This window comes from Hypanus sabinus, chromosome 13 (assembly GCF_030144855.1).
Source record: "Hypanus sabinus isolate sHypSab1 chromosome 13, sHypSab1.hap1, whole genome shotgun sequence".
In the NCBI taxonomy this organism is placed as follows: Eukaryota; Metazoa; Chordata; class Chondrichthyes; order Myliobatiformes; family Dasyatidae; genus Hypanus; species Hypanus sabinus.
Genome location: NC_082718.1, coordinates 83,607,122 through 83,633,367, shown reverse-complemented (window position 1 = coordinate 83,633,367; position 26,246 = coordinate 83,607,122).

Here is a 26,246-nt window from a genome sequence, read left to right as displayed (position 1 = left end):
ACAAAAAAAGTTGTGAACCTCTGCTTTAGAAGGTAGTTTTAAGATACACAATTGTATGGTGGAGCATCATACACAAAATGCTGGAGGAATTCAGCAACTTATGCTAGAATTGCAAACGGGAATCAAGCCAGCACTACCAGGAGAAACCAAATTATTTTGGTCATCAGACCGGGGAAGTCTGCTCAGGCAAACTTCCAAATGACTCTACTTTAGGTAACCTTGCATTCTTAAAAGTTAGATGTGGGATTTATTGTGTTTTTTTATGTTGATTTCAGATTGGAACAGTGACTTTCAGTTTCTATTGGATTTAGCCATTGAGATGAAATTGCAAACTTTGGCCATCTTGAGGTAGTTTGAAAAGTATCAGAACAAAGGATGTTTTCAACAAGTGTCCCATCAGAACCATGAGAACGTGACTGAAAAGCTGGAATTATTTGGAGCAGAATAATAAGAAATAATATCTGCTATCATTGACGTAGAATAAAAGAATTCTCTGTACCTGAAATGCCCTTGATAATTTTAAGAGTTTCTAATGCTCTCTTTTTACACTTCAGCAACTCTTTTGTTTTCCAGTATAGTTCTGAAGGTCAGTAATGAACCTGGTCATTTTCAGGCATGCATTTCATATCACAACAACTGACAGTGTGAGAGAACATAACAACTGAGCCTTTATAACCCTCTGAGACAGAAGTTCTGCCACACTTGTGTGAAGACTTCCTCCTCATTGCTAATCCTACTTCTGAAATTGATCCTAGAATCCACAGTTGGGGAAATGTCATTCGTGTATCCAGTGTGTCAACACCTTAAGAATTTTGTACATTTTGGAATGTTATCTTTTAATCCTTCTAAATTCTTGAGACTACAGTCTGAGTCTACTCATCCTCTCCTCAATATTGCTATCTCTGGGTCTAGTCTACTGAATCAGCACTGTATTACCACCCTCCCCCTCTTCCTCGTCTCATGGCTGAAACTCCCTTGCAATATGACGGCAGCACTGTTTCATAATGGCCAGTGTAACACTTACAGGGGCAGCTGTCAGGGTTCAATTCCCGCCATTGTCTGTACATCCTCGCCATGAGTGCACAGGTCACCTCCTGATGCTCCACTTCCCTCCAATGTTCCAAAGACGTACAGGTTAGTAAGTTATGTGTATACTATGTTGGCTCTGGAAGCATGTCACCATCTCCTGACGCACTCTCAGCACATTGACTGTCCTCCAGGTGCTCCGGTTTCCTTCCACATTCCAAAGACATACGAGTTAGGGTTAGTAAGTTGTGGGCATGGAAAAATGGCAGTACCTAGGGGCTGCTCTCAGCACATCCTCGGACTGTGTTGGTCATTGACGCAAAGAAACCATTGCACTGTATGTTCTGATGTTGTGATGTACATGTGTCAAACAGAGCTAATCTTTCTTTCTACACAGAAAGGCTTACTATATTTCCTCTATCAATGTGGTGAACTACATATACCTGTCTGGACACGCCCCCCCTCCCCCCCCCCCCCCCCCCCCGCCGCTGACTGCTCCTGTGGCTCCTTCCATGGTCCCTGGTATAAAGGCGATTGGAGACACTGCCCCAGCCTCAGTCTCCAAGATGTAGTGTGGTGGTCACTTGCTGCTTGTTCTTTCTTCCAGCCAATAAAAGCCTATAACTCGCCTCACGTCTCCGTGAGTTATTGATGGTGCATCAATCAAATATCCTCATGGCTTTAAATAATCCTTTTAAATTTATCCTTAGACTTTTCTACTCCAAGAGAATGAATTTCAAGCATCTGTCATCCTTGTGTATAACTGATGTTTCTCAGTTCTGGATTGAGTTATTTAATATTTCTATTTATTTTCTTTTGTATTTGCATGGTTTGTTGTCTTTTGCACACCGGTTGAAAATGCAAGTTGGTAAAGTCTTTCATTGATTCTGTTATGGTTATTATTCAATATATTTATTGCATATGCCTGCAAGAAAATTAATCTCAGGGTTATATATGTACTTTGAACTTTATATTGAAGCAGTTGGGGTTAACTATTTAAATTGTATAGGAGGTCCCTCCTTTCTTTCCTCTGTTTCCACACCACCCTCACCACTCTGACCCGTTCATCTCTCCATCACCCCCCAACCCCACATGTGCCTCAAGGCCTCGAGTGACTATGAGATACATAGTTTATAAGATGAAAAAGTAATAACAGCTAGCAATACTCGGTGTAGATCAATGCGCAGAGCGCCAGAAGGCAAGGTCACCAAGGTTGTTTCTCCTACAGGGAGAGAGAGAGGAAAAGAGAAAGAGAAAGAAAGAGAGAGAGAGTGGAAAAGAGAAAGAAAGAGAGGGAAAGAGACTGAGAAAGAGAGAGAGGGAGGGAAGGGAGGGAGAGAGAGAGAGGAAAAGAGAAAGAGAGGGAAAGACACTGAAAGAGAGAGAGGGAGGGAGAGGAGAGTGAGAGGGGGTGAGAGAGAGAGAGAGAGAGAGAGAGAGAGAGAGAGAGAGAGAGAGCAAGGGAGAGAGATTTTGTCCCACAATGCAGTAGTGCTTTAGCAGATAAGCAACTTGGCTTCAAGCTGCCCAACGTGAGCAGAATGCAGAAGGAACTCTATCCTAGAGAGCGTTGGAAGAACTGTCTGCGCTTTGATGATGTAACTGGCTTAGAAAAAGAGGGCAAACCTGATAAGGGAAGCTATAAGCCACTGTAATTTATAGAAAGAGGCATGAACCAGTTTGATTTTGCAGTATAATAGATAATTTTACACTTCCTTTAGAAGGAAATAAAAGCTACTTTGCTCTTTTGCTTCTGTTTTACAATGAAAGAGACCTGATGATAGAGGCTATCATTATAAAACAGGACAAAAATTCCCCCTTTTTTCCTTGGCACCAATCTTTATCTTTAAAGAAAAAGTAACATCCTTATCAACACACTCCAGCCTTTCATCAAAACCCTTCTGTATCTCTCTGGAAATGACTGTTTTAAAGGCCAGTGCTCGGGTGGAACCCAGCCTTCTTGCTGACTCTGTTAAAGTGTTGACTGACTTCCTATCAGCTCGTTCCGAAGGACTTGTCTCCAGTGCATTGAGTCTTTAAATGTCTGCTCCTTCAAGCTCAGATAATTGTTATGAGAGTTCTCCCCCCCGCCCCCATCCCTCTGTTTAGATATTCTGGATGCATTGTACTGAAATCTGACCAGAATACCAGGCTGCTCCTTCCTCTCCTGATACCCAACTCAGCTGCCTGCCTCAATGTTTCTGCAGAAAAACTCTGGGAATGAAGGAACCTCTCAGAAAAAACAATCCTCTTACTGTTTACTTGACTGCCACTTCATCTAAAAATATGATTAGTTCTTTGAATTAAGTTTATAATTTTCTATAAAGCAGTTTTGCTATCTTTATTTACTCAACTCAGTTATGTGTGCAGCGGTACTCATGCAGCATATTTTTAAGATCTGCATTGTTCAGTCCCTCCCATTCATCCATGCTTTCCTTTGAATTTCCTCTACCCTGTGTCCAAGTAATAGTCATCAAAATATCTCTACTCATTGCTTCCCCACTCTGTACTGAGTCCTGGTCATGAAAGCATAGGTGAATGGTAGGGGAGGAGATCAGTGGCTCACTCCAGAACTTCATTCGCTCGTTGAGTGCCATGACATATGATGTGGGTGTTCATGGTCTTTCCATGACCATGATTGTTCTTGGCAAATTTTTCTACAGAAGTGGTTTGCCATTGCCTTCTTCTGGGCCATGCCTTCACAAGATTGGAGACCCCAGCCATTATCAATACTCTTTGAAGATTGTCTGCCTGGTGCCAGTGGTCGCACAATCAGAATTAAAGATATGCTCCAGCTGCCCGTACGACCATCCACCATTTCCTCCCATGGCTTCACTTGACCCGAGGGGGTGGGCGGGGAGGTGGGGAAACTATGCAGGTGCTACACCTTGCCCAAGGGTGGCCTGCAGGCTAGCAGAGGGAAGGAGAGGCAAACACCTCCTTTGGTAAAGACATAAATCTCCACCCTGCCATTCAGGAACTATTCTGCTTAACCTCACAACAAGTTAAGTTCAAGCAGTCAACCAAGCAGGTGTTAAGTCTGATGATGGTTCCCACATAAAATTCCTTTTCAGATAGTGACTTCCAGTCTTCTATCCTTGTGGATTAAACATTTCTCAGTTAGGAGCATTGTATCTCCAGCATTATCTACTGAAAACAATGAATTCATCACGAACAGTAGATTTGCCCATTGGCTCTTCCTTCATAGAATAGCTGAATTCCATACAGACTGCTCTTTGTTAAATCATTAGCAACACAAATTTATAAACAAAGACGTTCTGCCAATGCTGGAAATCTGGAGCAACACACATAAAATGCTGGAAGATCTCAGCAATTCGGGCGGAATCTATGGAAGGAATGAATACTCAAAGTTTTGGGCCAAGATCTATCATCAAGACATTTAAAAATGAGCCAGCAACTCAATTCCAGAATAAGCCTTACTGGCAGTTGAAGGCTGACTGGATTATTGCTTGTGGTTATGGAGGCTCCAACATTGCCTGGCGTCTCCAGGACTTGAAGGATATGTTTAGTGACAGTCTGGGAGTAAGCTGGGCACACACTGCCTGTAAGAAGTTTATACTTTCTCCTTGTGACTGTGTGGGTTTCATCCAGGTGCTCTGGTTTCCTCCCACAGTCCAAAGACGTACTGATTGGTTGGTTGATTTGTCTTTGTAGGTTATCCCATGATTAGGTTAGGATTAAATCAGAGGATTGCTGCATAGCACGTCTCCAAGGTCTGGAAGGGCCTACTCCCTGATGTACGTCAATAAAAGAAAAATAATAAATTGTAGGGGCAAGCAACATTTTAATTTCTCATGATTCTGTTTATTTGTGATGTATGTCATGATATAAAAACTCAGTGACAAATCATTCCTTCATTACATGCCATGTCATATGGTGTGGGCCATCATGGTCTCTCCATGACCAGAATTATTCTTGGCAAATTTTCCTACAGATGCGGTTTGCCATTGACTTCTTCTGGGCAGTATCTTTCCAAGATAGTTGACCCCAGCCATTATTAATACTCTTCAGAGATTGTCGGCCTGGCATCAGTGGTCGCATAACCAGGGCTTGTAAAATGTATCAGCTGCTCACATGACCATCCACCACCTGCTCCCATAGCTTTACATGACCATAATCGGGGAATTAGCAGGTGCCACACCTTGCTCAAGGGTGACCTGCAGGCTAGAGGATGGAAGGAACACCTTACACCTCCTTTGGTAGAGACTTATCTCCACCTCACCTCCCTAAAATAGTCCTCCATCTTAGGTAAAGAAAAGTCTTAAGGTTTTCCAGTAGATGGGCCTGCTGGGAACCAACCAGTGGTTGGATTGTAGACACAGAAGTCACTTAAAGGAAATTATAAATCTAGAAGAATGGGTTCAACCAGGCTTGGCTGTCCCATTGGATTGTGACCTTGACCTAGACTGTGAGCTGCATGGATCATTGATGTGTGAGAGGCTGACTCCATTCCTGCTGCTCCACCGTGTCCCACCCGTAGTGCCTACTGACGACTGGACTCCACATGAACAGCAAATGCTGGAAATACTCTGCAGGTCAGGCCACATCTGTGGGAAGCTGAATAGTGTCAGTATTTCAGGTTCAAGAACAGTCAGAAAAATTATATGAACTGTTTTTTTTTCCTCCCCTTTCCTTCTGCTGCATTTCATTAGTGGGAAGCCCTCCAAGTCTTATCAGCTATCAGTATTTATTTTAAACAAGAAGTCAAGTCGGAGCAATTTCCCATTTTCTCACTCAGACAATACACCTAATACCTATCCTGTAAAAACCAAGAATTATAGTACATAGCTTTATATATTCATTCCTCTGTGTTAAAAGGCTGAAACATCAATATTAATATTAATAAGTACTTATAAAAAAGAAACAGGTCATTTGGTCATGTCCAACTTCATCAATGTCTTCTTCTCCTTTCTTTGTCTTGCTATTTTTCTATGCCTCAACTACACCACAGTGCTCATCTCATGACACCATAGCGTAGAGAGTACCTCATTCCTGCCTTTCACTGGGCAATCAACTCTTTCCTGAATTTTTATTGCTTTTATTATTGACTATTGTTTCCAAAAGACAGTCAGCAGTGTGTATGTAGGATGCTAATATATAAATTAAAAGGCTATTGTATTGGAGGAAGGGATTCAAGACTGTTTCTCTCATAGAAACAGAATAAATGGGTCTGTTCAAAGATTCAAAGTACATTTATTATTACAGTATGTATGGAGGATGCAACCTTGAGATTCATCTTCCTCACAGACAACCACAAAACTAAGAAAACCATGGAATCTGTTCAAAGAAAAAGGATCAAACCACCAAGGTGCAAAACAAAAACTGACAAATCATGCAAACAGCAAAAAACAAGTGAAAAAAACAGAGAATACAAACATCAAACCACAAAGCCATTAAAACAGTCCTGGTCAGTTCAGTTCAATCTAGTGCTGTTTCACTCGTTGGCTGCAGGTCACAGAGCCAGTGCGCCCTGTTCAATTCTCAGTAAAAAAAAAAGAAGCAACCAGAAGCAGGTCATAACATGAACTGCAGAGTCCAATCCACAAACTGTGTTGAGTAAACCTTGCCAAAGACCCAAGACTGCAGTATTATCCTCCGACAGCATCGAGCAAGAGAGGGAAAGAGACTGATCGAATGCAGGCACCGTCCTGCGGCGGCAGCAGTCTTTTGCACATTGAAAGGAACCAACTATTGAAGCACTGCAGGGTTCAAACCTTGACCCAAATTGTTTGCTCTCTGCATTAATGGCCTTGAGGATGAACAATGCGTAATATATCCCATTCTGCGAAAGAACATGGAAGCGCAATCTGTCACAAGGATACCATGATCCTACAACGAGATATGGATTGATTGAGTGAATGGACGTAAAATGGCAAATGGAGTTTAATGTGCAGATCACAAACAAGAGAAAATCTGCAGACACTGGAAATCCAAGCTACACACGCAAAATGCTGGAGGAACTCAGCAGGCCAGGCAGCATCTATGGAGAAGAGTATGTTCGACATTTCCGGCTGTGACCCTTCATCAGGTTGCTTTGATGTGGGGAGAAGTGAGGTAAGATAAATTAAAATGCAGATTATTATCTAAATGGAGACAGACTGGAAGTGAATGAAGTACATCACAATTACAAAATAAATGAGCAGGCATGTCCAACAATAATTAGGAAGGCAAATTATGTCTGGCACTTTTTAAGAAGAAGATTCTGCTGCAATTTTACAAGTTATTGGTGAGGTTTCACCTAGAGTCCTTCGGAAATTTATAGTCCCCATAACAAAACAAAACAGATATAGTGACATTGGAAAGAGTACAATGGAAATCCACCAAACTGTTTGCTGGAATTAGAGGATTTTCCTTATCAAGGGCGACTAGCTACTTAGGCCTGTAACCCTTGGAGTATAGAACAATGAGAGGTGAATTTAAAGTTCAAAGTACGAAGTAAATTTATTATCAAAGTTCACATATGTCACCATATACGACTCTTTCCTTTCAGGCATACTCAATAAATCTGTAGAATAATAACTATAACATAATCGCTGAAAGACCACACAACTTGATCGCTCAACCAGAGTGCAGAAGACAACAAAGTGCGCAAGTACAAAAAGAAAGAAATACTAATGATAGTAAATAAATAAGCAATAAATATCAAGCACATGAGATGAAGCGTCCTTGAAAGTGAGTCCATCGATTGGGGGTGCATTTCGATGATGGGGCAAGTGAAGTTAAGTGAAGTTATCCCCTTTATTGCAAGAGCCTGATGATTGAGGGGTAGTAACTGCTCCTGAACCTGGTGGTGTGAGTCCTGAGGCTCCTGTACCTTCTTCCTGATGGACCAGATGGGGATTCTGATGATGGATGCTGCTTTTCTGTCATGTAGATGTGCTCATTTACATGAGGGCTTTACCAGTGATGATTTGGGTTGTAATCAAACATATAAGATCTTAAAAGGCCTTGTCAATGTTCCACTGGTGGGAGTTGAGAACAAAGGGACATATCTGAAACACTCAGTATGACCAAAATGCTGATTGTGTGCTTCAGAAAGGATAAGACGAGGGAACACACATCAGTCCTCATAGAGGGATCAGAAGTTGAGGGAGTGAGCAATTTCAAGTTCCTGGATGTTAAAATCTCTGAGGGCCTAACCTGGTCCCAACAGATTGATGCAGCTATAAAGAAGGCAAGACAGCAGCTATATTTAATTCAGAGTTTGAAGAGATTTGATATGTCATATTGCAAATCTCTTGCAAATTTCTATAGATGTATCGTGGACAGCATTCTAACCGGCTGCATCACCGTCTGGTATGGGAGACAGCTACTGCACAGGATCAATGTAAGGTGCAGAGAGTTGTAAACTTAGTCAGCTTCATCATGGGTATTAGCCTCCATAGTATCCAAGACGTTCAAGGAGCGATACCTCAAAAAGGTGGCGTCCATCATTAAAGACCTCCACCACTCAGGTCATCCCCTCTTTTCATTGCGACCATCAGGAAGGGGGTACAGAAGCCTGACGCACTCAATGATTCAGGAACAGCTTCTTCCCCTCTGCCATTTGATTTCTGAATAGACATTTAACCCATGAACACTACCTCACTACTTTTTTATTTCTGTTTTTTGCACTTCTTATTTAATTTAACTATTTAATATATTATTGTTTATCTATATTATCATGTATTGCCTTGTAGTTATGCCGCAGATTTAACAAATTTCACGACATAGCCAATGATATTAAACCTGATTCCGATTCTCATTCATTGGAGCAAGGTATTTAGAACTGATGTGTGGCAAAACCTCTCTTCTCAGAGGGCAGTGAAATCTTTGGTATTCTCTGCTCTGATAGGTGGTGGTATCTGCTATTTATAGTGGTGGTGGGTAAATATTTGATAGATCGAGGAAATGAGAGGTATGGAGAAAATGGCACAAGAGAGGAGTTTAGGTCAGCAGAGTTCAGCATTGATCTGATTAAATAGCAGGGTAGACATGCAGTGCCTGATGGATCTCTCCTACTCCGGTGTTCTTGTGTTCTTGTCTATTAATACATCTAAACAGCCCAATTGTGCTCTTGCCCAAAGGTAGAACCATTTTCATTTTCATTGTTCTCCTTGTATCTCAGAGTATTTATACTGATTAAAGGTGAAGCCTAATCCAACCATATTTCAGAGAATCTAAAGCTCAAAGTTGAAAGTAAAACTTTATTATCAGAGTACATACATATCACCACATACAACCCTGAGATTCGTTTTCCTGCAGGCATACTCAGCAATTCTACAGAGCAGTAAAAATAACAGGATCAACGAAAGATCAAGTAGAATGCAGAAGACAACAAACTATGCAAACGCAAATATAAATAAATAGCAATAAATAAAAAGAACATGAGATACCAAAACAAAGAGTCTTTAAAGTGAGATCATTGGTTGTGGGATACATCTCAATGGATGGAGCTGTACTTGTGAATGCACAACTATGATCTATGGAAAGAGTACTAGGATAGGGTAAAGACCAACATTGAGGTCTTCTACTTTATACATTGGACTAATAGAAGAGTTTCTGAAAAACTTACTAAGCACATTCCTACTGATGTGCTTTAGTAAATTATTAAATGTATTTAATCACATTGCAATATCATGGGGTTTATCATTATTCCTGTTTCACAATGCTGGCATACTCAAATTGCTGGTTTTCCCATGATCTTGTACCAAAGCAAGTATCTATAGCAGGGGAACTGAGCAAAGTATGTTGTAACATTTCAGTTCTGACTCTCCTCCGGTGATGAAAGCGCTCCACAAACTGAGGTTATGACACATCAGAACATGTGGCATTGGAGCTTCTCTGAGCAATGCGATCAAGCTGCTGGGTGAATAGCCAGTTCAAATGCAGCTCAAGGACCAACCGCCTAATCTAAACACTCACCAATGCTCTGAAGCAGCCTCCTGCCACTCAGACTTCAGAGATTTTTGCAGTATTCTTTAATTTTCTTCAATTGGGACTTAATAAGTTTCAACTTTTTTTTTGTTCTGAGCTTGTGGATCATTCTCTTGCAGGATTTATTTGGCTGTGTTTATTCTTACTGATTCCTTGCCTCTACTGTGGCTTTGAAATTGAGCAACACAGACGAAGTGTCAGGAACTGTGGCTCAGGACGTACATCATCAGGCCTGAAGAGAGTTGCAGAGAAGAGAAGACAAATCAACATTGCAATTGGGTGGCAGTGAGCTTGGGATTCTGCAGCCTCTAGATGGTAGAAACTGGGCTTTAACATTTGTCTGAAAGGTAAGAAACAAGTGCATATTGAGTGCTAAATATTGGGTGCATCAAAAGGTGATTCTTTTCCTTTCAGCCTAAAACAGGTAGACAGTTCTCGGTTCAATTGAGTTCTGACTGACACTGCTAATCTGCAACAGAATGAGAGTTTCTCGTAATAGTGAAAGTTGAAAATTCAAAGTATATTTTATTATCAAAGTACATACATCTCATTATATACAACCCTAAAATTCATATTCTTGTAGGCATTCTCAATAAATCTATACAATAATATCAGTAACAGTATCAATGAAAGACTGTCCAATTGGGGCATTCAACCAGAGTGCAGAATACAATAAATTGTGCAAATACAAGAAGAAGAAATAATTAATAAATAAACAAACAAACAAATAAATAAATAAGCAAGCAATAAATATCAAGGACCTGCTATGAAGAGTTCTTGAAAGTGGTTGTGGGAACATTTCAATGATGCATCATATGAAGTTGGGTGAAGTTTGGTTCAAGAGCCTGATGGTTGAGGTTCCTGAACCTGGTGGTATGACTTCTCAAGCTCTTGTATCTTCTTCCTGAAGGCAGCAGCGGGAAGAGAGCATGTCCTGGGTGGTGGGGGTCCCTGTTGAGGGATGCTGCTTTATTGCAACAATGTTTCATGTGGATGTGCTCAATGGTGGGGTGGGCTTTACCCATGATGGACAAGGCTATACCCACTACACTCTGTAGGATTTTCCACTCGATGGCGTTGGGACACTACACATCTCTTGAAGTTTTTCATGGAGATTATATTGACTGGCTGCATCAAACTCTTGGCTCTTTTGGAAGTAGGAGGATACATGTAGCTCCCGTGCTCCCTCTTCTCCTAATTAAATGAAACAATAACCAAGAAAAATAATGTTATCTCTCTTTTCATATTTTTATAATAATTAAATGACTAAATGAATACTGTTTCAGTTATGTTTGTAGAAAAAGATTCATTTGATGCAGGCACAGTTAAGTTCTTGATTGGTGAGAGCGCTTATTAGGACAAAGTAGGAGAATGGGGTTGAGAGGGCAATTGATCAGCCATGATGAAATGGTAGAGTAGATCTCGATGGGCCAAAAAGCCTAATTCTGCTCCTATGTCTTATTTTGTTGTAGAAACCATAAGTTTGAGAATAAACCCACAAGGTACTAGCAATGGGAGGAGGAGGAGGGAGAGAAGGGTGCATGGGGGCAATGTCTAAGGATGGAATTTGGCAGCCTAGTTCACATGAAGAGAAACCACCTTGCAGAATTAAGACATGCATAAAGTCTACACTCAACCTTCACAGCTACAGCTGCCTAGCCAGGTATCTTAGTGCAATGATCAGGTCTTCAGAGCTCTTTATGCCATCTCTAAGTCTCACAGACTGTTTATCTGAGAAAGGAATTGGTAGACCTGAACATGTTGGTTCTCTTTATGTTGGTCAGTCTCCCACTTTGTTGTGACACCTCAGCATTTGCATTCCCTCTATCTCAAACCCTCTCAGGACAACTGAGAAACTGGGAGATACGTATAATGACTACAGGATAAGAACGGGGATATTAGAACCAGAGACACCAAAGTATATAATCTCAGAACAGGACTGAGAATGCTATCAAAATATTTTTCTTTGAAAATATATAATTTTCTGAGTAATTATATTGCATTCTCTGTAGAGTGATTTTACTTGGAAATTCCCATTACCTTTTATAGAAAGACTTCCTGAAGCAGGGTGTAATGCACTGAGGAACCACAATTCTGTGTTTACCAAGAGTGGTCAGGAATAAATTTCTCATCGTGAGTCAATAAATTTATTAAATGGGTAATTCTGATCCCTTTAGTAAAGATATAAGCTTATACTGGAGTTAGCATTGGCTTAGTTTGTGAGTCCTTGGGGTTTATATTCCTGAACTGTGTAGGAGAAAAAGTAAGGAAGGGAACTTGGCAAGTTACTGTATTATTCTTGCCCGTTTCCAGTAGTTCATTCATTATGTGTTGTGTCATATGACATGGGTGATCATCGTCTTCACACGCCCATGATTGTACCTGACAGATTTTTCTACAGAAGGGGTTTGCCATTGCCTTCTTCTGGGCAGTATCTTTACAAGTTGGTGACCCCAACCATTATCAATACTCTTCAGAGATTGTCTGCGTGGCGTCAGTGGTGGCATAACCAGGACTTGTGATATGCACCACCTGCTCCCATGGCTTCACATGACCCTGGTTGGGGTGTTAAGCAGGAGCTACACATTGCCCAAGGGTGACTTGCAGGCTAGCGAAGGGAAGCAGTGCCTTCAGTAGAGACATATCTTCACCCTATCACTCTAAAGAAAATATTTCCTGTCGTAAATAGTATGAAAACTCTTTTGCTGAATGCATACTTTAGGATGTCCTGGAATTCTGATAGGTGTTATAAAAATGCAGGATTTTTCTTTTCTTTTCTCAATTTTCAGTATGTTGGAAACTTTCTGTATCTCCCAAACAAAACCTTTTAAAATATTGGGTACAGTTCTGGTCAATACAGAACAGAAGGTGTGTGATAGCAGTAGAAGAGGTTTCTGATGAATGGAAAAGTTCAAGTTTATAAGAAGTGCAAATAAAACAGGGATTCCCAATCTTTTTTATGCCATGGATTCCCAACATTAACTGAGGGGGCCATGCACCCCAGGTTAGGTACCCTTGATCTAAGACAGGGGTCGGCAACGTTTACCACTAAAAGAGCCAATATGGACCCATTTCCCACAGAAAAGAAAACACTGGGAGCCACAAAATGAAATAACACTGCATACAACGGGTTTTTTTTGCCTTTATGCTATGTATAAACAAACTATAATGTGTTGCATTTTTGAAATTGATGAACTCCTGCAGAGAAAACGAAATTACATTTCTGCATGCAACAAAAACATTTTGAACTCCGAAAAAAAGACGTTGGGTTGAAGGTTACTACATAGGTAGCCTACCTTGGATCGAAGAATTAAAAGAAAGCGCGCACTGGCGGGTGTCAGGCATTGGCAGTTGTGATGTATATTAATAGCGATAAAAAACACGTTGTAGCGGTGTAGCGCTACACGCAGCGCTAAAATAAAGACTGCAGTCAAAGGTAACTTTATTCGAACTAAACAGCCTCGCTTTAAAGCCTCCCTCAACCCGTCCCCGTGGGCGCGGACGCTCCAAAAGACACGTACTCACAAACCCCCGTAGGCTATCTCCCTTAGTCGGAACGGTGGCTAATTGTGAGCCGGTTCGGATGTGCCAGGAAACGGTGTCTCCGCAAAGTTTTCATATTGTACAAGATCACCATAATCTTCAAATTTCGAATTACATTTCAAAAGCTAACAAACCACGGGGAGCCGCATCACAGAGATCAAAGAGCCGCATGTGGCTCCGGAGCCGCAGGTTGCCGACCTCTGATCTAAGAGAACGATCTATCTCATATACCGGAGAGGTTGGCAACTCAGGAACAATATTAAGAAAATTAATGGAAGTATTGGTGGATAGATGGGGCAATATATCTGCACCAAAAGTGTCAAGAGGTTTTAGAATTCACTGTCTGAAAGGTTGTTATTGGCAGAAACCCTCAGAACATTTAAACCACTATTCTAATTCTATTTAAATATTAAGATGTTGAACAATATGCATCAGTTTATTCAACTGCCTTGAATACTGCAACTTGCCTTGCAGTAGTGTAGACGCTATCATGACCTTATTTAACTAGATAAATAAATATTTTTCCATGTGTTTGCAGATAATTCCATCTCACTGCCTCAGTTTTGATGCCTCCACTTCCTTGCCTATCTCCTTGTGTTTCTCGCTCCCCACCTTTTAAATCTACACTTCGGCATTTTTTCTCCAGTCCTGCCAAATGGTTTCGGCCTGCAACGTCAACTGTACTCTTTTCCATGGAGGTTGCCTGGCCTGCTGAGTTCCTCCAGCATTTTGTGTGTGTTGCTTAGTTCCCAGACATGCTTTATGAAACACAGTATGGATGAACAGAGATTCCTTCCAAATCCGGAAAGAATGAATCTATTCTCTTTGTTCCCAAGCACCTAATGGTCCTCGGTCACTGTGCTTATACCTCTCCCTAGCAAATACCTGAAACTGAACCACACTGTCCACAGTGTCATTTTATATTTCAATTTGAGGTGAGCTTCAGGAAAAAAAAAGTTCTCAAACTAGTTGTAGAAACATAGAAAACCTACAGCACAATACAGGCCCTTCGGCCTACAAAGCTGTGCTGAACATGTCCTTACCTTAGAAATTACCTGGGGTTACCTATATTTTTCTGAGCTCCTGTACCTGTCCAGGAGTCTCTTAAAAGACCCTATTGTATCCGCCTCCAGCACCATCTCCGGCAGCCCATTCCACACACTTAGCACTCTCTGCATAAAAAACTTACCCCTGACATCTCCTCTGTACTTACTTCCAAGCACCTTAAAACTGTGCCTTCTCGTGCTAGCCATTTCAGCCCTGGGAAAAAGCCTCTGAATGTCCACACGATCAATCATCACCTCTCTCAGGTCACCTCTCATCTTCCGTCGCTCCAAGGAGAAAAGGCCAAGTTCACTCAACCTATTCTCATTAGGCATGCTCCCCAATCCAGGCAATCCGGTTGGGTTGTCTTGTTCTCCAATCTCGGCAACTCAAATGCGCCAGCATTCATGGTTTCAGTGAAAGTTGTGGCACAAGCAAACATGCAAGAGAATTCCTAGATGCATGGTTTTCCATAAACATACATGTAGACATCAACCCCATTTATAAGCCAACGTGGGCAAATTTCCAGAGCACGACATACAGAATTTGTCGCACAGCCAATCAGGGAACCGACCTCTTCCCTACACCACAACTGAGTATCCGTAATAGTAAACAATGAGCTGATTGATAAGTACGTACATTCCAAGCTTTTGGAGAACACACCACAAACTAGCAGCACACTGATGTTCTCTCCTTGTATGGTGACTAAACATCTGCAGGTGAATTGCCAAGACTGGAGAACAACTTAATGCAATCATCAACCACTCACTCGAGCTACACATTCTCCAAATTATTTCCATATCGACTCTCCATTTCCCCCGCCTAACAATGCCCACGTTAACCCTGATTCAGCTCATCTGCCACAAGTACTCATCCAAGCCTTTATTATCACAGAGTTTGGCAATTCTAACATACTCCAGAGAAAAGTCTCCAATCCATTTTATTTAAGTTTTTCATTCACAGCTCTAAATCAGAGAGGCCTCTTTAACCCTATATCCTTCCTTTGGCTTCTCACTAGGCAAAGCCTTGTTTCTAAAATTCTTACTCTCTTTTCAAATCCTTCTATTTTCTCTTCTTTCCCTATCACTGCAATCTCCTCCAGCTCTACATCCTCCAAGATAACTACCCTGTACACTTGTCCAGTTCTCTTGCGCAACTAATCACTGTAATCAGTAAATCTCTGGCAGCCTTGCTTTCAGCTGCCTGGTTCCTAAACACTGAAATCCTTATCCTGAGCCAAACCAGCTTGTTATCTTCATTCCTTCCCTTAAGATGTTTCTTAAAACCTAACACTTTGACCAAATCTTTATTTATGTCTCCTTTATGACCCAGTGTTAAGGTTTCTTTGATGATACTCTTATGAAGTGCCTTGGGACATGTTTCTGTATCAGAGACATTTCATAAATAGAAACTATTATCGGCGGTGCTTTAGACTCGCTTGCATGTCTACTTAATATGCTGTTGTAAGAAAGCAGTATCTTTCATCAGAGATTCTCACTGCCCAGGTCATGCACTCTTCTCACTGCTGCCATTAGGTAAAAGGTCAAGAGCCTCAGGACTCACACCACCAAGTTCAAGAACAGTTACTATCCCTCAGAATAAGGCTCTTAAATAAGAGGGGATAACTACATTTACTTGGTCCATCATTGAAATGTTCCCACAACCAATTATCTTACTGTTAAGGGCTACTTATCCCATTATCTCATCTTCTCGTTATTTATTGCTATTTATTTATATTTGCACTTGCACATTTGTTGTCTTCTGCACTTTAGTTGATCTTTCATTGATCCTGTTATAGTTACTATTCTATAGATTTGCTGAGTATGCCCACAAGAAGATGAATTTCAAGGTTGTAGATGGTGATGTATATGTACTTTGAAAAATAAAATTTGCTTTGAATTTTGAATTCATCTTTCTTTTTTGTTAGTTCTTGTTAATATTGGCAACAGTGGTTTCCTGCACATATTTCCTTTAAAATTATTCCCAAAGATTTTTCTGTGTATTTTACCAGTTTCAGACATGGTAGTGACTGACTGTTTTCTAAGATTGATTCTAGACAACGATGAGAAAAGAGTTTCCCATAAATGTGCAGAAGGAAGATAAGGTACATAGAACCATTGAAGCCTGAGTTGAACTCGCAGCCCATTTTGTGGTGCCAGAACTGGCCCAGGAGCACCAGATATGTTCTGCACAAAACAACTATCCAAATAATCAGGGCACAAAGTGCCCAAAGAACAAAATGAAAGATCATTCATCAACAACCAACTCATTGAATGCTGGTCAAAGAGCCAATCACTTACTCGGCAGCTATTTAACTGGCTATTCTATCAATCACATCCTTTGCATTTAATGTTACTTGTTCAAACAATTAGCACACCCAATCCAACCAACCAGAGTCAATCAATCAGCCAACCAACCTGCCAATCAATCATGTGCAAATCCCCACTTTATCAAAGTCACCAAACTAACCAGCCTCCTTAAGAGTAAACTAAGTAGTTTGTCAGCCAACATGTCAACAACAATATGGCTAATCATTAACAGCCAGCAAAGTATTCAATTAACCAGCTACGTAAACACCTGACCAATATTCTGGCCAAACAGTTATCCATGTGTAGGACACATTTCAACCAGAATCTGTTTCATCGCTACAGCGTATGTGTTGAATGTGAACACACCACTTGTAACAGAAGCATTGCAATTTTGGCAAATGTGTTCTTACATTAAGATATGTTTTATTAGAATTAAAATGAAACATTCCTTAATATAGCTTTGCCTAATAAATCATACAAACAATTGGTTCCAAAAGCTGTTTCAACTACATGCTCCATGAAGGAATTTTTTTGTGGGTTAATATGTTAGCAAGCATTGTAGAGAGCAAAAACACACAAAAAACCTGGTATAAATCACCATTATCATTATCTGTGTGGGAGAACATGGTCTGCAGAAGTGGTTTGCCATTGCCTTCTTCTGGGCAGTGTCTTTACAAGTCAGATGATCCCGGTTATTATCAGTACTCTTCAGGGATTGTCTGTCTGGTGTCAGTGGTCGCACAACCAGGACTTGTGATATGTACCAGCTGCTCATACGACCATCCACCACCTGCTCCCATGGCTTCACGTGACCCTGCTTGAGGTGGTTTGGGGGGGGGGGGGTGGGGAGGAGTTGTTAAGTAGGTGCTACACCTTGCCCAAGGCTAGTAGAGGGAAGGAGCACCTTACACTTCCTTTGGCAAAGGTTATCACCACACTGCCACCCAATTAGTTGGTCCCAATCTGAGGGGTAATAGGGCACACTACAGTTAATTTCAATGAATATGTATTGGGCAAAAGAAAACCTGTGCAGGATTTTAATTTCTCCTCAATGTCCTGTGACTCCTTGTGAAATGAGTCCTTGTTTATAAAGCAGGTGAGTACTGTTAGGCTGAAATCATTGCATTGAGAAATTGGGATGTTATGTTACAGTTGTACAAGATGCTGGTGAGACCATACTAGGCATATTGTGTTCCATTTTGGTCAGTCAGCTATAGGTAAGATGCCATTAGTTGGAAGGAACACAGAAAAGATTGAGGAGAATGTTGCCAGAACTATGTTATAGGGAGAGCTGTAGAGAGGTATAACATTTTGTTTGATAATGCTGTTGCAAAATGCTATGTGATATTTTGCTGGTTGATATATAACTGCAAGTTGTTGCTGGCATTTTTGTTTGTGGAACATTTCAGGTTAGGTATATTGCCTATGCTGAAATCTTTCATGTAGACCAAAAAACAAAAATGAAGATGCAAATTTTTGTGAATCTTGAGGATTTCATACACATTGATTCATTCTGTTATTCACTCAATTCACCCTATAAAGCAGGCACAAATAGTTTTCTGGAGGCTGGCTGTGGACTCTTTATCATAGTTCCTATCTTAGAAATTTTCAAGAGAAATTTTAGTTTTTACTTTTTTTGTGTTTGAGATTTATTTGTTGCAGCTGCCAGTTTCAGTGTCATTTACTCTGAATGTCACTCTGAAAGATGATTAAAAAATATCAGAATCAGAATCCGTCATATGTCATGAAATTTGTTGTCTTTGCAGCAGTAGTACAATGAACTAGCTAATGATAGAAAAATGTGATTTACAGTATATATGTATGTGTGTAGGCCTCCGTTAGGATCAATAGACCGTGGATTTGCACCCTGGAAAGTTTCCAGGGCACAACCCTGGGCAAGGTTTTTTTTTATATGGAAAACCAGCAGTTGCCCAAGCTGCAAGTCTCCCCTCTCCACGCCACCAATGCTGTCCAAGGGAAGGGCATTAGGACTCATACAGCTTGGCCTGGTGTCATCACAGAGCAATGTGTGGTTAAGTACCTTGCTCAAGGACACACATGCAGCCTCAGCCAAGGCTCGAACTAGCGACCTTCAGTTCACTAGACGAACACATTATCCGCTTGGCCACACGCCAACACACAGTAAATATATACTATATATAATAGGTGTTAAATATGTAGCACAAAAATAGAAGTAAAAATTTGTGGGGTAGTGTTCATGGGTTCAATGTCTATTCAGAAATCGGATGGCAGAGAGGAGGAAGCTGTTTTTGAATCATTGAGTGTGTGTCTTTAGGCTTCTGAACCTCCTCCCTGATGGTAGCAGTGAGAATAAGCCATGTGATTGATGATGGGAGTCCTTAATAATGGGTGGCTTCTTTTTGAGGCCTCACTGCTTGAAAATGTCCTGAATGCTAAGAAAGCTCGTGCTCATGATGAAGCTGACTAAGTCTACAACTTTCTGCTGCTTACTTCGATCCTGTGTAGGATAAGTGGATAAGTGTGGATGCGTAATATGGATAAACTGCAGCCACTACACCCATTGTAATATCTGATACCTGCAAATCTGCTGGGGTCATCTATTGTGTCCCATACTCCCAATGTGGCCTCCTCTACATTGGTGAGACCCATTGTAAATTGGAGGACTGCTTCGTCGAGGACCTCCGCTCCTTCTGCCACAAGCAGGACTTCCCTACCGCTCCTCTATTCCTCAATCTGAGCTCCTCACCTCCCTATTATTTCCCTTCCCCCTTTCCTTTCTCCTATTGTCCACTCTCGCCACCTATCAGATTATTTTTTCTCCAGCCCTTCACCTTTCCCACCCGCCTGACTACACCTATCACCATCTCGCTAGTCTCCGACTCCTCCCCCATATTTGTAATGCAGGCATCCCCGCTCCTCCCTCTCAGTCCTAAAGGAGGGCTTTGGCCCAAAATGTTGACTGTTTACTCTTTTCCAGAGATGCTGCCTGACCTGTTGAGTTCCTCCAGCATTTTGTGTGTGAATCGTTAAAGGGTTGTGAGTTACACCCAGTCACAGCATACGGTCCGTTGTGACCACAGTCACCTGACCATGAATCGTTTTGCTTCATTGAAATAGAACCATTTGATTAAGTTAATTCCTTTAATGTTACAGGTGTGTTATCTGGACAAAATATACTCTTGCTGTGTAATATCTATATATGATAACACACTTCTTCTTCTGAAGCCCATCACTCCTACTGGAACGCAGTCGGCTGAAAACAGCTTGACAAAATCCTCTGTCCTGGGCCGATAGATGGTTGTTCGGTCTTGCGGCCTCATGACATCTTATGTCTTCCAGGAATCCTTCCTCTCCCAGGAATGAGGTCTTTGGAGCTTGCGTTGACATTTTTGTAGCTCTGGATTTCTACGGGTTGGAGTTGTTAGCCTTAAGTTCAACACTCTTCCTTTTACAGCCAGGCTTTGGACCGTCCACGGCGGAGTTATATGTTAAACCTGCAAACTGCATAAAGATAGTATGGGGGGAAGGAAATACAGTCATTTAACTTTGGACATTATTAATATGAACTGCATACAGTGAATATTGCTTTCCTAGACACAGGGGAGGATAACATAAATTCCACTGTCAATCAAATCCATTGTTTGCAATGGTGGCAATAATTAAGATTAAATTGCAATGTGGAATAATGAAAAGTGCATTAAATTATTGCACTATCCTCCACTCACTGCAATCTTTGCTAATAAAAAATAGGTTAAATGGAGAAGTTAAATAGAAGGTTAATCAATGCATTTAGTTTTGCTCGCCCCATCATAGGAATCATTTGGAAGCTTTGGAGAGCACGCAGAGAAAACTTACCAGAATGCCACCTGGCTCAGAGAGCATGTCTTCTGGGAAAATGTTTAAAAAGGATGAGAGGTGACATAATAGAGGTGTACATATATTGAGTCGATATCCAGGGCCTTTTTTGCAGGGCAGAAATGGTTAATATGAGAGGGCATCACTTTCAGATGACTGGAAGAAAGTATAGGGATGTATCAAAGGTAGTTTTTTTTACACTCATCTGGGTATATGGAACCACTGCCAGGGATGGTGGTAGAGGCAGATACATTAGGGAGATTGAAGAGACCCTTAGAGAAGCACACAGATGAAAGAAAAATGGTGTGCTATGTGGGAGGAAAGCATTAGATTGATCTCGGAGTAGGTTAAAAGGTCGGCACAACATCGTGGGCTGTTGAGCCTGTAATGTGCTGTACTGTTCTATGTTCTATGTTAAATGGAAGGATTTCTGACTACACGGACTTCGGCTCACTGTACAATTTATTGCTTGATGCCTGATATATTTTCCTGTCCTGCCTCCATCTAGTTGGCTGACCCAGTATGGTTCAATGGTTCAATGGTGCAATTTAACATCAGAGAATGTATGTTGTAGACAACCTGACATCCTTACTCTTCACAGACGTCCACGAAACAGAGAGCAAAAAAACCCAAGGAACGAATGGCAGAAAAATGCTAGAACCCCAAAGCCCCCCTCCCCTCTCACAAACAAGAAGCAGCAGAAGCATCGACACTCCCCAACCCACTCCCCCACTTACTCCAGCAAAAGCATCAACCAACTCCCAGCACCCGTATCTAGAGTCCATCAAATACTACTGTCCATCTGAACACTTCGACATCTCAACGGGCACCCTCTCTCACTAGTGACTGAGAGAGAGGTATCGCTCCTGCCACAGAGAGAGAGGGGAGGCCAACGGCTCGCCGTTTCAATGTTACAATCTGCAACATCACTTATTTGAGCTCCCCCATCTCGTGAATCAGCAGACTCTCTCTCACCGTCAAGAGAGAGAGAGGGATCGCTTGAGTGCAGAGGCCTCTGACAGGGTCTCGATGTTTCGATCTCTTGTGCCATTTCAGTGGGTGACATCGGCAAGAAATCAGGTTGTCCTCAAGGGCAAATCCCGAATACGCTTATCTTCCAAGATGCTCCTGGAGATCCCAAAACGTGGCTGCTTTGCAAGTTCCGAAGAGGGTAACCCACTGTCCAAGAAAAAGATAGTATTGCCAACAGGACTCTGATAATATAATATCTCAGGCCTCTTGATCTGGTACAGTTTTCTCTATGCTTGGATTCTTGCCAGATGAAATTGATCCCAAAACATGCCTGTTGAGGAAAGTATCTGCACATCCAGAAAGGGTAAAAACAAAACCTATCAAAGGTCAGTTGAGCTCCCTGGTAGACAATGGTAACCTCTTCTGGTGGAGGAGATGTGTGCCATGAAGAATTGTCTGTGAGGGAAAATGGTTGAGGCTGGGTCAACAAACACTGGGAAAAGTGCAGAAGGCTTGCTGCAGTATGAAAGGTGCCCCAACAATTACAGCAGCCTTGTGACTGACTGAGCGTGAGTTAATACAATGCCAGCTCAGTTGGTTGTTCACTTGTTTGCCAGTTAAAGTCGCTTGTTTCCAGGACTCTATCTCTATGGCTCAGCTTGGAAATATCTTGAGTTGTTCGTCTGGATGTTTGGCATCAGTATTGTCTACTAACGTCACCAATCTTTGATGCCCTTAAGTTCAAGTTTATTGTCATTCAACCATGCACACGTACACCACCAAATGAAATAATGTTCCTCCAGACCAAGTACATATAACTCACACATGTAATGCACAAAGTAATATTACCACAAATAAATTGCCAAATAATGTGAATATATGATACACACAAGTTATAAAGTAAACAGTGTTCCATACGTGATGAGATCTAGGTGGAGGCAGTGAGTTCCGTAGTGTTATACAGTGGGGAAAGTGGTTCCCATCATGACATGTACCTCCTGCCAGAGGGTCAGGGGTCAAAGAGATTGTGGACGAATAGGAGGGATCGCTGACAATGCGAAGGGCACTGTGTATGCAGCGCTCCTGGTAAATATATCTCTAATGGATGGAAGAGAGATACCTCTGATGAACCTCTCAACAGTCCTCACTGTCCTTCGTAGGGACTTGCAATCTGATCCATTGCAATTCCCGTGACAGACAGCAATGGAACTGGTCAGAACACTCTCGATGGTGCTCCTATAGAAATGGTTTAAAATGGGGGAGGGGTACACTTGCCTCAGTCTCCTCAGGAAGTGGAGATAGTGCTGTGTTTTTTTGACCAAAGAGGTGATGTTGAAGGACCAGGTGAGATTATCCATTATGTGCTCTCCCGGAAACTCAGTGCTCTTAAATCTCTCCATGGAGGAGCCCTGTATGTGCAGTGAGGAGTGGCCAGCCTGCACTTTCCTAAAGTGTTGTCCACTTTGAGACTCAAGTTGTTGTGCATGCGCCATTCTCCCAGCTTTTCTACCTCCATCCTGTACACTATCCTGTTTTCGGTATTGCAGAGCCCAACCACTGTTGCGTCATTAGTGAACTTGCTCATTCGGTCTGAGCTTGATCTAGCAATGTGTCAGCAGCGGGCTGAGCACGTAGCCCTGGAGAGTGCTGGTGCTCAGTGTGATGGAGCTCGAAATGTGTCTGCCAACACGGACTGACTCAAGCCTTTTACTCAAGAAGGGGCTGCATGGAGTGGAGTGCAAAGGCTATGGCATCATCAGTGGATCAATTTGAGCAATAAGTGAACTGGAAGCAGTCCAAAGTGGAAAAGATGGATTCACATGTGATCCATAACCAGCTGTTCAAAGCACTTCATTACTTCTGAGATCAATGCTACTGGACAGTAGTCATTGTGGCAAATTACGTTGGCCCCCTTGGGCACTTGGACGATGGTGGCCACCTTGAAGTCCGAGGGGAGAGAGGACTGTCCCAGAGAGATGTTGAACCTTAGTTAACTGGGCTGCACAGTCACTTGGGACCTGACCAGGTTTGTCATCAGGCTCTGTAGCTTAACATGGGCCCACGTCAGTTGCGGTTCAGGCATAGTGCCTGCTCCTTGGGGGTGGTGGGGGGGGCCTTGCTCACTGGCATATTGTTCTGTGCATCAAACTGAATGGAAAAGACATTCAGCCTATCAGGGAATGAAGTGCCACTCTTGTTGACATGCAAGGTGGACTTGTGGTCTGTTACGGTCGGCATTCAGCCCTGACATATGCACCTCATGTCTCTGGTGTCACAGAATTGGCTGCATATTCTCTGTGAATAATCCTGTTTGCATTCCTGATGGCACAGGAAAGCACAGCTCTTGCTGACCCGAGAACTGTCTTTTCCCCCGATCTGAAGACAGCATCCTGATCTCACAGATCTCTGCTGTCAACTATGGCTTCTGCTTTGCCCTCACATGGATGTGTTTAATAATGGTGACATCCTGAATACACTTCTGTAAGTAGCTAGTCACAGATCTCACATATTCATCGACGTTAATATGATGGTTGTAGGTAGCCACCTTCCTGAACAAGTTCCAGTCCGTGTATTCAAAACAGTCCTGCAAACACCGAGGTTTTCTCCTTCTGGCCAGTTCTTTATTTCCCTTTGAACTGGTTTGACACATTTAATCAGTGCAGCAATTAGCAGAACAGATAACTGGTCAGAGAATCTGATGTGGGGGAGAGGAGCAGCTTTGTGTGCACTAGGGATGTTGGTATAAACCAGATCTAATGGGTTCTCACCTCCAGTATCAAAGTCAGCATGCTGATGAAATTTAGGCAGAACTGCTTTTAAATTGGCATAGTTGAATTTGCCAGCAATGATAAAGAAACCATCGGAGTGTGCAGTTTGCAAGTCACTAATGGCGATGATGGCACCGTAGAGCTCACATAGCGCCTTCCCAGTTTTCATGTAGGAAGGGATGTATACAGCCACAATCAGATTAGCATTGAAATTCCTCTGTAAGTACAAGAGCCTGCACTTCACCATTAAGAACTCTATGACAAGTGAACAGTGGGTCAAAGTTCAAAGTAAATTTACTATCCAAGTACATATCTGTCACCATATACAATCCTGGGATTAATTTCCTTGAGGTAAATATACAGAATAATAACCATAGCAGAATCAGAGAAAGATTGCCAACCTTGGGCATTCAACCGAGTGCAGAAGACAACAACTGTGCAAATACAGAAAGAAGAAATAATAATAATAATAATAATAATAATAATAATAATAATAATAAATAAGCAATAGATACCAAGAAAATGAGATGAAGAGTCCTTGGAAGTGAGTCCATTGGTTGTGGGAACATTTCAATGATGGAGCAAGTGAAGTTATGCCCTTTGGTTGAGGGCTAATAACTGTTCCTGAACCTGGTGGTGAGAGTCCTGAGGCAATTGTACCTTCTTCCTGATGGCAGAATTGAGGAGAGAGCATGTCTTGGGTGGTGGGGGATCTCCGATGATGAACGCTGCTTTCCTTCAATAATGTTTCATATAGATGTGCTCATTGGTTGAGAGGGCTTTCCCAAGATGAACTGGGCCATAACCACCACTTTTTTGTAGGATTTTATGTTTAAGGGCATGAGTGTTTTCATTCCAGGCTGTGACGTGGGCAGTCAATATGCTCTCCACGACCTTCACTATCTATAGAAGTTCGTCAAAGGTTTCGATGTCATGTCAAATATCCAGAAACTCTGAAGGAAGTAGAGTTGCTACCATGCTTTCTTTGTAATAGCACTTACAGTACATGCTGGGCCCAGGATTATTACTACCGAAGCATTCACACACCAGTTCTTATTAACGTAGATATATACACCTGCACCGGAGGTCGTTGAATTCTGTTGGCCTTCGAATCAGAATCAGGTTTAATATCATTGGCGTATGTTGTGAAATTTGTTAACTTAGCAGCAGCAGTAAAATGTAATACATGATAATATAGAAAAAAAGGTAAATAAGTACAGTAAGGAAATATGTATATTTCATAGCTTAATTAAAATTAGTGCAAAAACAGAAATAATTTAAAAAATGTGAGGTTGTGTTTATGGGTTCAATGTCCATTTAGGAATTGTATGGCAGAGCAGAAGAAGTTGTTCCTGAATCACTGAGTGTGAGTCTTCAGGCTTCAATACCTCCTCCCTGATGGTAACAACGAGAAGAGGGCATCTCCTGGATGATGGGTGCCCTTAATAGTGGACACCACCTTTGTAATGCACCGCTCCTTGAAGATGTCTTGGATACTACAGAGGCTAGTGCCCAAGATGGAGGTTACATATTTTGCAACTTTCTGTGGCTTCTTCTGTGTATTACCCCTCCACCACCATCCCCCCTCATACCAGAGAGTGATGCAGCCTGTCAGAATGCTCTCAACAGTACATCTATAGAAGTTTGCGGATCTTTTAGGTAAAATACAAAATCTCCTCAAATATCTAATGGAATATAGCCACTGCCTTGCCTTCTTAATAGCTGCATCGATATGTTGAGACCAGGTGAGATCCTCAGAGATCTTGACATGTAGGAACTTGAAACTGCTCACTCTTTCCACTTCTAATCC